At 36.9% G+C, this 18,065-nt stretch overlaps 1 protein-coding gene and 1 non-coding gene across 4 annotated transcripts in view; both read left to right on the top strand.

The window, feature by feature from the left end:
* Positions 1 to 18,065, top strand: part of HMCN1 (hemicentin 1) — a 474,548-nt gene that overhangs the window by 79,582 nt on the left and 376,901 nt on the right. The gene's annotated exons all lie outside the window — the stretch shown is intronic.
* Positions 15,787 to 15,893, top strand: LOC116576859. Its single transcript, XR_004280318.1, has one exon. It is a non-coding gene; the product is annotated as a U6 spliceosomal RNA (small nuclear RNA).

An 18,065-nucleotide genomic window follows, 5' to 3' on the forward strand; every position in this document is an offset into this window, starting at 1 on the left:
CCTGGTCTCCGGCCCGGAGGAGCCGAGAGCCCAGGGCCGCACTCCTCAGTGCGCCCTCAGAGAACAGCGCCCAGTTACTCCCGTCTGCTTGACCTCCGGCCGCGCTCCGAGCTCTCCGAGCCTGCGACCAGTTCAAGGTAACACCGAGCTGTGAGCTTACTGTCGGCTCTGTCTCTGTAGCCGGCTTTCCCGTTCCAATACCTGCAAGCTCTGCGACACTCAGACACCCCTGATCCTTCTGTGACCCTGCGGGACCTGAGGCCACGCTGAACCCGCGTGGGCTTCGCCCCGGTTTAGCCTCTGGAGCGATGTCCCTCAGCGGAACAGACTTTTAAAAGTCCTGATTTTGTGCGCCGTTGCTCCGCCGCTTGCCGGGAGCCGGCCCCTCCCCCCGGGGTCTATCTTCCCGTCGCTTTGGATTCACTTCTCCGCCGGTCCTACCTTTCAGAAAGTGGTTGTTTTTCTGTTTCCAGAATTGCTGTTCTTCTTCTCTTCGATCTGCCGATGGATTTTCAGGTGTTTGCAATCTTTAGAAGAGCTATCTAGCTGATCTCTGGCTAGCTGAAGCAGTCTCAGCCTGCTACTTCTCCGCCATCTTGACTCCTCCCTCATGCTTCTTATTTAACAAAAATGTAATCCAGTTAGTAGAAAGCAAATTTGGTGTTTGGTGATAATCAGCCCCTGAGGAGTCACTTGGCAACAAATGGATCTACTTTATCTTTTCTACTTATTTTATCTTAGGAGGTTTTCTTTTAATTATAGTGTTGCATTTAGTATTTATTGAATATTATTATAAAACTAGAATAATTTAGGGATTGTGGAGGGTAAAAAAAATGGGGATTTCTTGCTAAAAAAGAGAAAGTTAGTATTTTCATTGGTTAGACCAGAAAAAAAATGCTTGAAACCAATGGCAAATAAAAGAGCTTTCTATCAATAATTTTACATTTTTCATGATAGGTGGATCACTCAAAAATGCTCACTGGATAATTTTGAAGAACAGTATCTTAAGAATGGTCTAATTAATATTAACGTATTATTTGACATAGACCATGAAGAAATGTCAAGTCCTAAGTTTTGGGTTTTTTTAGTATAAAAAGTGGGTGTATCAATTGTTTATAAATTGAACAAGTTATTCTTTCTTTCTTTCTTTCTTTTTTTTTTTTTGATAAGATTATAAGTGCCTGCAGTCATTTAGGATTCTTGTGAGTTCATATTGTGTTTTATTATCCACACTCCCTGGGACTGTGCTCACTTGTAGAAGGGTACTCCAGGGAGATGTGTAGAAGAAGGAGTGAATTTACTTTGAATAGGAATTTCAAATCTCTTCTTCCATTATTTAGATTACTTGCTGTGGAGGTAATTTTGCTAGTGTTAAAAGTATAAGAGCAAGAAGTCTAGATCTTACTACCAGCTTTAACATGTTAGGTATGTGACTTCGGAAAAAAATGACTTTAGTGTGCCCAGTACAAGTCAGTGACAGTGTTATACAATTATTTGTTTTCTCTAACTTTTAAAAATGCACCTTCACTAACCCATGAAAGTGTAACTGACAGCAATGCTATTAGCCTTTACCAACCTGGTTATCTGTGAAAACAACCTTTCAGTTTTGAGGCTATTGCTTTTCTTATAGATTGTCACTTCTCACGACTTGGCTGCCTAAGACTTGGAGATGTCTGGAATTCTTTGCTATAATTTTACTATGTTATATTGTAGAACACCACTTTGATTTATTATAATTTCAAATACTACTGTATATTCCATAACTTAGTGATAATGCTATTTTTCTTTAGCAGTATTGAACTCATAAGACTGTGTAATGAATGTATCTGGGAGTCAGAATCCAGGCATGAATCCATGGACTAAGTTTGGCATAGGGGAAAATTGGGACCAGTTGCGTGAAAAAGTCTTTTGCCTTGACCAGAAAAATTCCATTTTGTTTCCTGTTTAAGAAAGGACATCTAGCATGATCATGGAACGTGTCACTATTACAGAATGGAAGGTTGAGGGACCTGAAAGAAGGACAAATTATAGGCAGTTATCAACTCATATAGATGTGTCAATCTATACGCTGAGCTGACTTTATAAAGTGGTCCATGATACCTTCTTCTACCATATTAATGCTTGGAAAGTCATCACTATATATCAAAGGATGCTTGTAATATTTTAAATGGAGAGGCGGTTCCCAGAATTTTATAACCATAGCTCAATTACACCTTTGAAATCTCTTATATAGCGCTCATCCCATTGTGACTTCCCAATATCTATTCAATGTATTGGTTATAGGACAAGAGATTAAAACTCTTTACTTATGTACACCTTGCCATTAACAGAAGAAGTGTTAGGAAATGATAAAGGACTTTTATGTCCTAGTGTCAGCTGCATCTGATTAGCAATAAAAGTAAATTGGAAAATAATATGGAAAAACCAGTGGTCAGTGTTGGGTAACATCCTAGCAGCGAGAATGACTCAATACGGTTCCTGCAGTGTGGGGACTGAGGTGTTAAGTACGTCTTCTCTTAGGATTTTGCGAATTTGGAAACTCCATTAAGGTAAGCCCCTGGAATTGAATATATACATGGGTCTCACTGACGGTAAGCTGGGGGACAGAAGGAAGTAGAAAGTGACAGGGGTTTCATTGTTGACCACCATATGGTGTAATGGCTAACTACAGGACTTTTTTGATGCTGTGGCCTGGACCTCTTTCTTGTCTATGGTTAGGCCTCCCTCCACACCCCAGTGGAAATTCCATGAGGGCAAGGGATTGCTGCTGTTGGTGTTTTTTCCACATCCATTCAGTGTCTAGAACAATTCCCAGTATGTAGTAGGAGCTCCGTAAATATTTGTGAGTAAATTGAATAAATGAGTTTGTTGAGAGAGAGGCTGTACAAGGTACTTACCTAGGTGTGACAGGAGAAATAAAGATGCATGAAAACTTCTTTCTTCAGCCAACTCAGAGCCCAGCAGGGAAGACATGTTTTGTATACAAAAGATAATGCAGAACATCCTTGAAGGAGGCCAGTGGCCAGTGAAGTTACTGTGCCTGGGAGGTAGGAGTAGAACTACAGAGCTCCCCTGTTGTAAGGGATGTTCAGCTTGGCCCTCAAGGAGGAGTGGGCAGCAATAGGCTGGAAGGGGTGCGCCCAGGCTAATGGGACGGGGGACAGAGGGGTGGGAATTTCAGATCTGTAAGCAAAGATGTTGGGCCCTGATTGGGATATGGGACACAAAGTAGGAGAGAAGGCTGAAGGTGAGGGCTGGGGGTCAGATAATGGAGGTTTGGCAAAGACATGATAAAGCAGTTCATGTTTTAGGCAGTGAAAATTTTATTTACAATTAAAGGTTTGTACGTGTTTCAGAGTCATGATAATGGTCAGTTCTAAAATCCCAAAGGTAGTCACTGGCTGCAGAGCTTATGCTCTTTAGCATATTACCTAGTTTCAAAAATTATTGTTCGATTTTTCCAGCCTTAAATTCATTAAAATCTAATTTAATATATTTAATATATTAATTTAGTGTATTTGTCATAAGGCGACCCAAATTTAATCTATTTGTCATAAGGTGACCCAGAAAAAGCCCAGCCTTTCATTAGTTTATGTTCAGGTTTTGAAACATAGGAAAGAAAGACAGAAAAGCCTGAAAATTGTCATTCTACTTAGAGCATAGAAAGCTGTTTTGGCTCAGAGAAACAGAGCGTTGGAAGGCAACTGAATTAGGCTTAAATACTATGAGTCTCTTACAGCTACTATTTTCTCTCTTATGCTGATGGTTTTACCTATATTGTTTTCCCCTGTGAGTCTTGGGCATTTGTCCAAGTCTAAGTCTTCCTTCAAAATTATCATTTTTACTTCTTGGCTTCTCCAGGAACCTTCCTTTAACTTCTTCACCTCCATGAGGAGGGTGTACCTCCTTCTGTATATATCCTCTCTTCATATTTCTTTCACTGTACAGTAATTATCTTTGATTTCAGGAATTGATAAATCAAGCCAGCATTCCAAGCCTTGAAGTTAATCATGTAAACTGACCTTAAATAGTGACAGATGGTATCTAATACCAGCTTTAATTATTAGAAAAAATCTTCATGATTTTGAGCTGAATCTTTTTGTTTGTTTTACTGATCATTTTAAGTTCTTTTCCTTCTAAATGACACGAATATAAGTGTTTGAAGATGGGTATCTGTTTTAAATATTCCTGTGAAATGGTTTCCAGATTAAGATACCTTGCAACTTGATTGTCCTTCTCTGGATACATTAATTGGTCACTTTCCTCTCTTCAAGTGGGAAATTGTATACAGTTGTCCAGATGTGAATCAAATAAAACTGAATATAGTTCTACACTTTCCTTGCTCTAATACAATGTTTTTGTTAACCCGAAGACTTTTAGCTTTTTTGTTAAAGATCTCATATTATTGACTGATACAAAGCTTGGTATGTGCCCATTAACTATGGTTTTAGGTGAGTAAATAAATGGCAGCAGTTGAAACCATTTCGTGTCTTTTGAAAATTTCTATGTAGAATGTAAGACTTACCCTAACTAAATCCCATTTTTTAAAAGATTTATTTATTTATTTTAGAGAGAGAGAGATAGAGAGTGGGCCGGGGGAGAGGCGGAGGAGAGACATTTTCTTGAATGTATTTTTAAACATTTTTTTTGACATTTTTCTTAGTTTACCAGTTTATATATTCTTTCTGGTATTTGTCACTTTTTCCTTCTGTTTCAAAAATAACATTTTTCTCTATTTGACATTATCTGTTAAAATTTCTTATTGTCCATGAATTCTGAGATATTACATAGATCTCTATCCTTGGGTATGTTCTTTCAGAAACTAAAATAGTTTAGTCAGAAATTGGAGAAAAATATCTCATTTGAATTGATTGATTGTTTTTCCTGTCTTTCCAATGATTTTGCACCAACTTCTCTGATTATAATTTTTTATAACTCCTTACAAACTTTTTGTTTTCTAACTTTCTTTTTAGATATTTTACTTTAAAAGATATTCTTGTTTTATTTGGAAAGGATTGGAGAAAAAAGCAGTCATAAAAAATTGCTCCAAATATTTAAAAAATAAGCAAGATTCAAAACAAATGAAAGAATTATATTGAACCACTGGATGTTTTCACAATGGTAATAGTCAATAAAACAATTCAGTAATTGAACCCCAACCAAGACACTCGAGTGTAGTTTAATTTCCCTTTTAACTAACAATTGTTATGCCATACAGCCTGTTTATCATGACCTCTTAAAGGTGTTGCGAGACATAGGGAGAAGAAAATAAAAACCCAGAGAAGGAGCAGGAAGTAGATAAAGGAAGTAGCAGCAAGGAAAAAAACACAATGAAGTGTGATAAAGGGGGCAAAAGGTACTGGAACCCTTGCCAATGGGCTGACAAATTTGTACACGCTATTTGCTTTTGATTTGAAATTGTTAGCAGGGGAAAGTGTTGATGTCATCTCTGAGGTTAACTGTTTTTATAGTCCAAGAAACAAAATTATCTTGGAGCATGGATCCCCAGTGAGATTAGCCTTCTCTTTCATCTCACCTGGACCAACTCACTGGATGGTAGCTCCATTTTTATTACACAAGGGTGATGAACGTTATTGAGCCACGCAAGTAAGTGTGTGGGATTGAATTTTACTGTATTCATTTCAGTACTCAAGGCATTCTTCATTAATGTCCTTTGAACAGGAATTTAAAATTATGAAGCTGAGACAGCATTCCAAAATAGATATACTTAGTTGGTAGAATAGATCATCAACAAATCTGCATCAAACTACTCAGGAGAGAAAGATCAAATTCAAAATGACTTGAATTTCAGAGTCCTCTCTCTCTCTGAAATTAAAATTCTTTTCTTTAATGCGAATAAGGCTACAAATAGTATATTTTAAAAACATAGTCTGTAAATATATATTTAAGTTTATAGTACCTGTTGTTTTTTTGTGGTTTTGGGATTTAGGGGATTAATACGATTAAAATCAAGCTGAAGGCTATTAGCCAAAAACATCTGAGACATCAGAGAATACTTTAAGGAAAATAGTATTGACAGAGTAGGTAATATTTTCTGGCTGTGAAGAGCTTACAATAAGCTACATGTGAGATGTAGCTTCACTGCTTTCAGCTGGGTAAGGTTGCATGCTCAAGTAGATATCAGCACACTGATTTTTATATATGCAATATTTATATAGACATTTTTCTTTGTCAGTATTGATCATCAGATTTCAAACTAAAAAAGATTTTTTTTTTTTAAGATTTTATTTATTTGTCAGTGAGAAAGAGAGCACAAGCAGGGGGAGTGGCAGGCAGAGGGAGAAGCAGGCTCCCCGCTGAGCAGGGAGCCTGATTTGGGACTTGATCCCAGGACCCTGGGATCATGATCTGAGCTGAGGGCAGACGTTGAACTGTCTGAGCCACCCAGGCATTCCAGATTTCAAACTTTTAAAATCAAACACTTTTATTGATAAAAATATTGAATATATATCTGTAATATATCTATATGTTATTATATATGCATATACATATATATACTTACAAGGCACATGCAAGTATTGTCCTAATAAATTATGTTAACTATAAAACACAAAAAATTTTACATGGTTGAAATAAACAAATATGAACAGAGATTTCTTACATATACATGTTTTTGTGCACACTTTGAAATATATGTACATTACAATAGAGATCAACAATATAAAGGATTGTATTCTCTGCCACAATCTCACTAAAGATACATACATTGAGAAGAATTCTGAAGAAGTTAGCTCCAAATTCTGTTTTCTCTCTTTTTAAAGTTTATAGTAACTCTATGTCATTAAGTATTTGCTATATGTTTGATCTAAGGGGAAATGAATTGTCCTATTGGAAGAAAGGTTTAGAAAACTCATATTCTGTTATTTTAGTAAAACTAATAATAAGCAAGTTTAAGGGGACTGTATTGGATTCCCTGCTGAGTTGCTGACAGAAGTACACAGTTTCCCCAGAATTAATACATCTAAATCCCAGCAACCAAACCAACTTTCTAGACTCTAGTTCATTTACAATACATATGAGAGTTTGATGACAGTTATACTCTGTATGCATGTGACAGCTAGGTCCCAGTTTGGCTCAGAATTTTCAGCCATGCTGAGGTTGTGGGGCCAATCTGATTATATCTTACTTTTTAAAAATGTTTAAGATTTACTTATTTCTTTGAAAGAGAGAGAGAGAAAACACACGCAGGCAGGCCTGAGTGCTCAGCGGAGGGACAGAGGGAGTCTTACGTGGATTTTGCACTGAGCTTAGAGCCAGACGCTGGGCTCTACCTCCCCTCTCTCTCGTCCCTGAGATCACAACCTAAGCCCAAACCAAGAGTCAGATGCTCAACTGACTGTGCCACCCAGGTACCCCTGATTATATCTTACTTTTTGAGCTGAGGAAGGTGGTTAACAGAAGGGCCTGTCTGTGGTCTCTTTCTGTCTGGCCAGCTTGAGGAAGGCCCAGGAAAGCCAAGGAGAAGGCTGGGCACTGGGGAGGTGCTGGACAGGCAGAGTGGATTCTGTAGGGATGAGAGTGTGTCCTGCCCTGGGATGTGTAGCTATTACTTGTTAATTGCTTTGCTGTATTTTAAGCTTTATGTTCTCTGTGCTGCCAGGAGCCCCAAGCATATTAAAACTGGGTGTTCTAGCTCCTGCCTGCCTGGTCAATATTCTCATTAACCTAAAGGATTTGAAAATATGTTCAGTGTAAAGTAAATCAAACCCTTCCTGGCACAGCTATCTTAAGTACTTAGTTTCTGTCGGAATATCCAAGAGTGTATTCCTTTTTTTTTTTTTTTAATATTTTATTTATTTGACAGAGAAAGAGAGACAGCAAGAGAGGGAACGCAAGCAGGGGGAGTGGGAGAGGGAGAAGCAGGCTTCCGGCCTATCAGGAAGCCTAATGTGGGGCTTGATCCCTGGATCCTAGGATCACAAACTGAACAGAAGGCAGATGCTTAATGACTGAGCTACCCAGGCGACCCTCCAGGAGTGTATTCTTTTCCTTTCTTTTTAGCGTAACAGTATTCATTGTTTTTGCACCACATCCAGTGCTCCATGCAATCCGTGCCCTCCTTAATACCCACCACCTTGTTCCCCCAACCTCCCACCCCCCGCCCCTTCAAGACCCTCAGGTTGTTTTTCAGAGTCCATAGTCTCTCATGGTTCACCTCCCCTTCCAATTTCCTTCAACTCCCTTCTCCTCTCCATCTCCCCATGTCCTCCATACTATTTGTTGTGCTCCACAAAAAAGTGAAACCATATGATACTTGACTCTCTCTGCTTGACTGATTTCACTCAGCATAATCTCTTCCAGTCTCGTCCATGTTGCTACAAAAGTTGGGTATTCATCCTTTCTGATAAAGCCATAATAATCCATATTTTGGCTGCTAATAGAGTTTTGACTGAAGGGTCAAATTAAAAAAGAAATTTACTTTAGGCTAGCCATTAGGGATTATTCTATTGTTGAATCTGTTTGAGATTCAGCAGCCCATTGGTTGCTTGATAGGAGATAATGCATCTAAAATAAATAATATTTTAGCTGAATCATTTATGATTTCATCGTTTTGAAAATTGGTCGTTTTTCTTGATGGAAGACATCCATAAAGTGAGCAGGAACTATCCCATTTGACAGAGGATACTTCAGATTCAGATTTTTTGTTTGCTTTTGAAAGTAACTCATGTTTCTTGTAGAAAACTTGGAAAATAAATATAAACGAAAACAAAATCAGTGGAATTCTAACAATGTCACTGGTAAAATTTGGTATATTTCATTTGTCAACTCTCTCTCTCCCTTCCTTTTCACTCTTTTCTTTTTGTTTCAAATAGAAGTTGAATGGTATATTTTATTTTATATTTCATTCTCCTTGCCCAGCATTATATTGTGAGAATTTGCACAAGGAATTATCTTTATTCGGAAATATTATTTAAAATATTACAGACGGATCATCTTTTAGTTCATTTTCACCTATTGGATATTAAAGGATTTTTTTCCCTCCAAAAGAGACTATTTGATTAGATATGATCATTTCTTCAGAATACTATGTTCTTATCTTCTTTTTTAATTTTTTTTTTTTTATTTGACAGACAGAGATCACAAGTAGGCAGAGAGGCAGGCAGAGAGAGAGAAGGAAGCAGGCTCCCCGCGGAGCAGAGAGCCTGACGTGAAGCTCCATCCCAAGACCCTGGGACCATGACCTGAGCCGAAGGCAGAGGCCTTAACCCACTGAGCCACCCAGGTGCCCCAATATGTTCTTATCTTGAGGCATATTATTTTATGGAAAAAGGTGGTTCATTTTTTTCCCCTTAAAACAAAATTTTTAATCTTCATACTGACATTTTCACAAGCTTCCTGTCAATATTTCAGGGCATATTAGAAAACAAGTGTGAAACTGGTGGGCAACATATAAAATAATTGCTCTTAGGAACTTAAAGTGCCAATGATATTTAATGGCAATTTCATAGCTATAAGCATCAATTGGTATTTTTAGTTGCTCTTGTTGCCTCAACTGACTAAGAGTTTGGTGTTGCCTCAAATAACTAAGGATTTCTGGCAAAGATGCTTATTTTTAGGATGGAAGTTAGTCATGGGCTTCCCAGGCGCCATCTCTTGGCTTTGTGGTTTTAGCAAAATCCAAATCAGGTCCATTGAGCAGTTTGCGTGAGTGAATGCCAGCAAATAGGACCAAAGTAAAATACCCTATTCTGGAAAAATAAATCACCCAAAGGACCTACTTTCTTTCCTTATTTCTTTTTATTTCTAAATTCAGAACGAGAATTTAAGCAAGAAGCATTTTCAACATAAAATTAAAACAATCCAGACTTAGAGAAACAAGTACTGAAATTTCCTAGATTCATAGTGCTGTCCAGTGTTATTATATTTTTATTGCTTTACTAAAATGCTGCTCTTTACATTTTTTTCTTCTAAACATAGCTGGGCATTTTGGAGCTAATAGGGAGTAGCTACTTGTTTGTTTGTTTGTTTGTTTGATCACCATCATCAACAGTTTGTGGTAGCCGGACAGCATGGCTTTGCTCAAGATGGAGAAATATACTTGCTGTGAAACTTTGTAGCAATATTATCATTAACTCACATATCCTGGGTGCTGGGCTTTAGAGTTTAATTCTCTCAACAACCCTGGGAAAGTCTATTCTAAAGATGAGGAAACTGAGGCTTAAAGAATTGTTAAAGCGGGTTACCCAAAGTCATGCAGCAAGTGACTGAGCAGGACTGGCGCATAGGCAGTCACTTTTGAACTCCATGTGTTCAACCACTAGACACATTGTGCCAGATGAAAGATAACTTGTCTCTTTCTCGTCAGTGGCTTTGTTTGCACCACACTTAATTCACACAGTCTTGTTTGCACTTATTTGGTTCATTTTTTTAAAAAGATTATTTATTTATTTATTTATTTGACAGTGAGAGAGTGACCACAAGCAGGGAGAGCAAGAGGGGGAGAAGCAGGCTTCCTGGCGAGCAGGGAGCCTGACAAGGGGCTCAGTCTCAGGACTCCTGGGATCATAACCTGAGCTGAAGCCAGGTGCCTAATGACGGAACCACCCAGGTGCCCCTATTTTGGTTCATTTTTATCTTCCTACAAAATTGCATGCTTTTTGTGATCAGGGATTGTAAAAACCGGGCATTCTCTCAAGTTTGTAATTCAGTAAAATACACCCTGTCTGTAAGCTATGCAGTGTCTTCTAATAGCAAAGTAATAAACACTTAATGTATTAGCAGTTTTTGTGGACTGAGCGCTGGCTAAATCCCAGGGGTAAATGGACACATCCATTGGGTGTAAGGACAGTTGGAACTGTAAAGCCTTCTGGAATTTTTCATAGGGGAAGAGCTCACCTTTATTGAATGCCTTTTTCCTACATTGTTTTATATGCCTTATCCCATTCAGTTCTAACCAATCTGTTAGAATCTTACAGATAAGGAAGCCGAGACTCTGAGATAGTAAATAGCTTGTTACAGCTAGTAAGCAGCAAAGCCAGAAATGGTATTCATGTTTGTTTTATTCCACAACCTACATTTTTTCAAACCTTTTAATTCATCAGAGCTATAGATCTATTTTGTTGAAAAAAGTACAGAAAACTTTTTGAGTCCATGCCAAAGTTAGGTCTTACTTCTATGCTGTGGCCAAAAATAGAAGAAGAAGAAATAAATGGATCATTAACATCTATTTAAAGCTAATTATTTTATTTTATTTTATTTTATTTTATTTTATTTTATTTTATTTTATTTTTTTTTTTTTAGAGAGTGTGTGTATATACATGTAAACAGAGTGGGGGTGCAGGTGATAGGGGGAGGACAGAGGGAGAGGGAGAGAGAGAATCTTAAGCAGGCTCCATGCCCAGAGCATAGTTTGAAGAACGGTTGGATCTCACAACCCTGAGCTCTTGACCTGAGCCCAAATCAAGAATCTGAGGCTTAACTGTCTGAGCCACCCCAGTGTCCCTATTTAAGCCCAATTATAATAGATGATCTATCCTTGAGAAAAACTGAGTAGAGTTTTATTACTGATTCTATTAGCTCTAAATGCAACAGAAAAGAGAAACAAGAACTTGCTCTTAATGTTATTCAGATTCAATAAATACTTACTAAGTATCTACTATGTGTTATGAACTATGCTAGCTGTTTACATAGGTGTTAACTACACAGAAACACTTCTATTTTATGCACAAAGTCACTGAAGTTAGAGAATTCAATAACTTACCCAAATTCAAACCACTAATAATACAAGAACTGGTACAAAAACACCGGTCTTCATTTGAAATACTGTGTTCTTCTATTACTGTGTTTCTCTTTAATGTCTTCTTTAGAGGAATAAAACTTTATTTTGAAAGAACAGAAGATTTATACAGCACCTTGTTTTGAATGGCAAGAAAGATATGGTAGCAATTGTTAATTTCTGTCTGTAACTGTTTGAAATACTGGACCAAGGATTTTTATACTTGTAGCAAGTTTAAAAAATTCATGAAATAATTATGTCAATTCTGTCCAAAGTGAAACATTTGCAATCTTACTCTCAAATTGATTTGAATGTTCTTCTGTTTGTTACTTATGTTATGTTTATTCAAAGTTTATTTTTTAGGTAGGAGGTGTATCAACATTCTTAATCTTTGTCAAATCCATTGGCAGGCATACGTAGAGTAGTGTTTGGTCAGTTGCTTAGGGGACAAAACCAAACAGCATATTGGTTGTGTTATGCTGGGCTTTGTGGTTTTACAGTTTAGGAAGTCCAGTCCTCATTTGACAGCGTGCAACCATTTCTCTAAAATTTTTCCTCCTATATGTAACCAGTGGTTTAAAAAAAGCATTTGGAGGAGACTAAAGAAATTCAGATTCCAAAACAAAGAAATAATGCCACAATCTAATCAAACAGGAATTATTTGGTTTCCACAACAATTAAACATTTCAAAATTATCTTTGGAGAATAGAACTAGTTTGAGTGTGGTTTGGAGTGAAGAACGTGGGCTTTTACATCAGATAGATCCAGGTTGAAATCTGGGCTCTGCTCTTCATTTGTAAAACATAGATAATAATACCTACATGCAGAGCTGTTTGGAGGAGTACACAAGAAAATAATGTATGTGTATGAACAGTGCCAGACATAAAGCAGATGGCTATCATTATTTCTGAGTACTTCCAACTAAGTTCCTAAACATATAAAAACATGTGGATTTTGAGAATATTCAATAGTGAGGACTAAAAACTAAAGAATTTATAATAGGACCTCTGATTTGAATGTGGTGGTTTAAAGTCACATTATCTTATCCTCTTCATGGGAAGTATCCAAAACACCAAGGTGAATGAGAAACAAAAATGTAACATTTTTTTGGTGAAACTTGGAGACTGCTAAAACCCCATATTCCGCCCCTCCCCCCAAAAGGAATTTCTGCCCAAAGCTGTGGACACTGTGCAGTGGGCTGGAGAAATGGACAAGAGTTGAGACAGAATATAGCTGCTGCATTAAAGAGGGCTTTCTTAAAGACGAGGCACATACACTGAGGTTCAATGTCTGAGCTCCATTTTTGTACCAGGAAGCATTGGTGCATTGGGTACACCCGCAGAAGTTAGGGGCTTTCTCAGACCCAGTTTCGTTCTCAGTAGTCAAATAAATGGGTTAAGTCAAGAAATGGCAGTGTGAAGACACAGCCATGGTTTTAGCAAACAGTTCTTCTCTATTGCAGCAGAGAAGAGGATATTTAAGAAAACTGCCACAGCCGCCATGTTCACTGGCTGAGGAAATGAAAAAGGCAAATAAATATACAAACTAAATCCTTTATCATGAGAAAAGTGCTGTTATGCTGGAACATGTCCCTGGACCCCTCCCCTCCCTCATGAACCTCCAGCAAACTGTGGCATAGAAAAAAAAAAAAAAAAAAAAAAAAAAATATATATATATATATATATATATATATATATATATATCAGTTTCAGTACTATAATATAAAAGCAGAACCAGCCCAAGAGCTCCTTAAAAAAAAAAAAAATTACAGGGAAAAAAATGAGGAAATGAGGGGGAAAACCAAAAGCTGGATAAGAAAAGTTTATGAGAAAAAATAAAACAATGTGGCTGTAAAAGGGACAAAAATGATTATTCAACTTTGTGCCATAAATTTAAAAATAAATCAAAACAAAACCTTTAAGAAGTAAAAGTCTCTGAAGGATTAGTGCAAATCAAAAATACAAGAACTCAGAAAAGGGATGGTAGGTAACAATTGGAGAGGCTCGAGGAAGAAATGGAAGAGAAAAATAAAACCATCAGAGAAGTAAAGGTTAAGTTAGCAGGAAAATAAGAAAAAATAAACATTGTTGAAACCACTAAGATCTAGAGGACGGTTGTGAAAAAAATTGAGCAAAATGAAATAAATTTTAGAAGTTTCAAAGGATGAGAGAGAAAATGGTAGCTATAAAAGAGGCAAAGAAAACGAAGCATGCACATTACTGGAGTCACTAAAAAAATGTAAATTATTGAATTCAATATTGAATATTGAAAGCTACAAATTAAGTGCACTTCTCTAAAGAAGGCTTGAGTTCACATGTTGAAAAAGCACATCTAACCCAGTGGAAATTGCTCCAAAGGTGTCAGCGTGGAAACATACCGAAGTTAAATGGCTTGACATCAGAGGTAGTGAAAGAATCCTTTGGGTGATCAAGAAAGAAGTCATGTGTAGAAGAAAAAGATTAATGTGACCTTAAGCTGCTCTTTAACATAGTCAATGCTAGAAGGTTGTAGAACAACATCTATAAAATCTCGAGGAAGAGTGTGGTTTAAGAATTTTATAACCAACAAAATGTTGAAGTACAAAAGCAGTAGTAAGCAGTTTTGAACATGGATAACTTGGGGAATATCGTTCCCCTGAAACGTCTTTAGAAATTTTTTAGAAGATGAACTGCTGTCCTCCCAGAGATGTTTGAAAACACTACAGCAAGAGCACTGGCCATGAGCACTGGGTCCTTGTCAGTCTTTGACCAAGAGTAAAATAAAGGTGGGTGTGAGGCCCACTGAAGAGACTATAATGTTAGTTGCGCTGACAGTAGAAACAATAAAACTTACAAAACTGGGACAATAGAAGGCAAGAAAATGGCAGTTGACATAGTACATTTATTTCAAATGCAAATTAAAAGCAAGCTGGAGTTGCACCTGGGGAGCTCGTTGGTTAAGCTTCCGACTCTTGATTTCAGCTCAGGTTATGATCTCAGGGTCATGATGTGAGCCTCCCATCAGGCTCTAAGCTGAGCATGGAGTCTGCTTAAGATTCTCTCTCTCCTGGTCCCTCTGCTCCTTCCTCCCCTCCCAAAAGTGTAAATAAATAAATAATTAAACAAACAAACACTAAGTAAAATTTTAAAAAAGCAAGCTATGGTCATGGTCTTGATATATAGCAAGATTTGTTATAAGTCAAATTTAAATGAGTCAAAAAGAACACTTTATAATGTTATTTGAGAAAAAATAATACTTTATAAAGGATTGAAACATTCACAGTGAAAATATAACAGAGAAATACATCTCCATACCACTGAGAGAACAAAACAGTATTAGCAGTACAAATAAAAGCTGCTTAGCGTGAGAAATCTTAATTTTTAGTTCTTGTCAGATCAAGTGGACAAAAATATCTAGATCTGTAAGGCCTAGACAACATAATTAATAAGGTGGATCTAACTGATATTTAAAACTGAAAATAGAGAATACATCTTAAGTGACCCTGGAATGCTAACAGAAACCAAACATCTACAGTACCACAAAGAAAACTGTACTAATCACAATGCAACAAAACGAATGCAAAAAAAAAAAATAAGAAAAGAAAATTTAAACCCACATTTTATCAAATTTAAAAATCTCTTTCTTAAAGTCATGTCTGAGAGGAAATGTAAACTAAAATGGTTAAAATCTAGAAAATAAATATAATAGAAACACAGCATACTAGAACCTATAGTATGCAGATAAAACAAATCCCAGAAGAAAATATATAGATTTTCTACTTTGAGTAGTATGTTAGGAAATTAGAAAACAACAGCAGCAGCGAAATCAATCCATGGAAAGCAAAACGAAATGATCAATATACATGAAAGCAGAAATAAATTAATTAGAAAAGAGATGAATAGAAATACTCCATTGAGAAAGGTAAAATGTCAGCTAATGAAATAAAAAGTGTAGAGTGTACAAGTATATAATGTAAGAAAGGTAATAGGGAAAATCACTTCAAAAATGCTGGAAACTGAAGCCATGAGAGATTCTGTTTTCTGAATGCTAGGTGAATAATTTCTAAAAAAGTGCTCGCTTCGGCAGCACATATACTAAAATTGGAACGATACAGAGAAGATTAGCATGGCCCCTGCGCAAGGATGACACGCAAATTCGTGAAGCGTTCCATATTTTATCCGGTTTCCCGGTGAACTGCCGCACTTCGCGGAGGAAACGGTATCGCTCAAACTGAAAAAAAAAATAGTAAAAAAAAAAAAAAAAAAAAAAAAAAAATAATTTCTAAAAAAGTGAATCAAGTGGTTAAATTTCTAGAGCAAGATAATTACCTGAAGGACTCTATGAATGTACAGAAAACAAAAACAAACAAATTAACTGGGAATGGGGGTGGTGGGCAGAGAAATCTATGCCCCCACATACATCATCCACTGGCTCTGATGGTTTCACAAAAGAATTCTATGAGACCCTTAAAAACCTGATAATGTAATGGTATTTAAAATGTTCCAAATAACAGGAATAGAAAATTTAACAATATTTGAAATGTTGCCAGCAGGATATTGACATCAAACTTTAATACAGATTGTACTGAAAAGAAAACTTTAGATCATTTATATTTATGTTCATACAAATAACTACGTGAAAATCCTAAATGAAATGCTGACAGACTGTAGACATTAAAAGAATAAAACCTCCTGATTAGGGGTGCCTGAGTGTCTCAGTTGGTTAAGTGTCTAACTCTGGGTTCTGATTCAGGTCATGATCTCAGGGTCATGAGATCCAGCCCTGCCTTTGCCTCAGTGCTCATCACGGAATCTGCTTCAGATTCTCTTCCTCTCCCTCTCCTTTCTCCCCTGCCCCTCTATCTCTCTATCTCTCTCTAAAATAAACAAATTTTTTTCTTAAAAAACCACACTCATTAAAGAGGTTATTTCAAGGAGATAACGATTGAGTAAATAAAAGGAAATCTGATGTGGAGAACAAAGGCAAAAGAAAAAAAAAAACCTTTACAACTTAAATTAAGCCCATTGACAAGTACTTGAGAACTGCAGGGTGACCTTCCTCAAAGAGCTTAGTTGCCTTGATGTTAATACTTTGCTAGAGGCAGAAGGCAATCTTCGCCTGACATCATCCTAACCTCCAGGATCCTGTTAAAATCCCTTTGGAAACTTCCTTTATCTCTACCTCCCCAAAATATGTGTTAACAATCATCCTCCAAGCATATGGTCCACTGATATAGATCTGAAGGATCTCATGACTCAGGTTTTATTAGGCAATTTAATAAATGACCTTGTCCTAACAACCATTTTCCTTGCCCTTCAGGATCCTGGAAATCTTGCCTCCAAATTCCTTAGAGACTTCCACTATTCCTAACCCAGTCCCATATTGAAAAGTATATAATCAGCCCCTCAAAACCCCAGGGCAGCTCTTTTTGCCCACTGGTTCTGTTACCATGCTATAATAAAACATAAATGTCTCAAGAATTCTACCTTGACCAATAAATGTCCAAGCATTCTGCCTTGATCATTTGCTCTGGAACCCCAACATTTAACATCGAATCTACTAACATTACATTCAAGGAGCAAAGAACATGTTTATACTTGTGAAAAGGCAACAATTTAATGTTCAGACTTAAAAAGGAAAACCTCTAGGGGTGCCTGGGTGGCTCAGTTGGTTAAGCAGCTGCCTTCGGCTCGGGTCGTGATCCCAGTGTCCTGGGATCCAGTCCCATATCGGGCTCCTTGCTCCACAGGGAGCCTGCTTCTCCCTCTGCCTCTGCCTGCCACTCTGTCTATCTGTGCTCACTCTCTCTGACAAATAAATAAATAAATTAAAAAAAAAAAAAAAAAGGAAAACCTCTAGTACAGTTGGAAATAGATGCTTCTCTTTACCTGGTAAAATGTTATCTATTTCAGTCCGAAATCCAGTATCATCCTTAATGGGGAAACATTAGAAGCATGCTTGTGAATCTCGGAACAGACAGTGATGTCCATTATCACCACTATTATTTAACATTGTTCTGTAGTACTAATACAGTTAGACAAGAGAAAGAAATTAGAGATATAAAAATAAAATATTTGCAGCTTATATGTTTGTGTACCTGCAAAACCAAAAGAATCAGCTGAAAATTCTTACAAAGAGTTAAAAAATTCCAAACAGCAGAGAAAGAAAAAATTAAACACAAAATCAATGACTTCTATATATACAAAGTTACAGCCATTAGGAGAACCAATGGAAGAAAGATCCTCAGTGTTCAACATCAAAAATATATAAAATAGCATTAAGCTTAATAAGAAATGTGCAAGTGTCTATATAGAAAAAAGAAAAAAAAACTTTTTAAAAGCTTCTAATG

The sequence above is a fragment of the Mustela erminea genome, chromosome 17 (assembly GCF_009829155.1).
Source record: "Mustela erminea isolate mMusErm1 chromosome 17, mMusErm1.Pri, whole genome shotgun sequence".
NCBI classification, from domain to species: Eukaryota; Metazoa; Chordata; class Mammalia; order Carnivora; family Mustelidae; genus Mustela; species Mustela erminea.